We start from the raw sequence: 417 nt of genomic DNA, 5'->3' as shown, positions 1-417 counted from the left end.
AATTTACTATATGTCTATGTAAATTAAATTGAAGAAAGATTCATTAAGTTTGTGATCTAATTTTGGCTACGTATGGCTTAAAGGTATATGTCTACCCAATATGCAAATCAAATCATGAAATCAACTAAGTGTATTCCATGATACGTTATTCTATTCAAGGTCTACCTAAATCTCCTTTATCAAGGTCTAACCTAAGTTTCCCATTTAATCTAATTGGTGATTAGGCAATTAAAAGCATTAAGAACAGACTAAAATAAACAACTTAAATGCATCAAACATAAGTAAAAGAGAGATCAAAAAATTAGACTACGTATTGAGTTCAATCATAATCTTCAATTAATGAATTAGTTCCCCATCAAGTCACACATTATCATTGAACAAAGTTTAAATATTAAAAACAAAACTAAGAAAATAAGA

The sequence above is a fragment of the Theobroma umbraticum genome, unplaced genomic scaffold, assembly GCF_002168275.2.
Source record: "Theobroma umbraticum cultivar Fairchild unplaced genomic scaffold, ASM216827v3 scaffold_182.0, whole genome shotgun sequence".
Classification (NCBI taxonomy): Eukaryota; Viridiplantae; Streptophyta; class Magnoliopsida; order Malvales; family Malvaceae; genus Theobroma; species Theobroma umbraticum.
The sequence above is the reverse complement of the archived record's forward strand: the minus strand, read 5'-3'. Positions refer to the sequence as shown.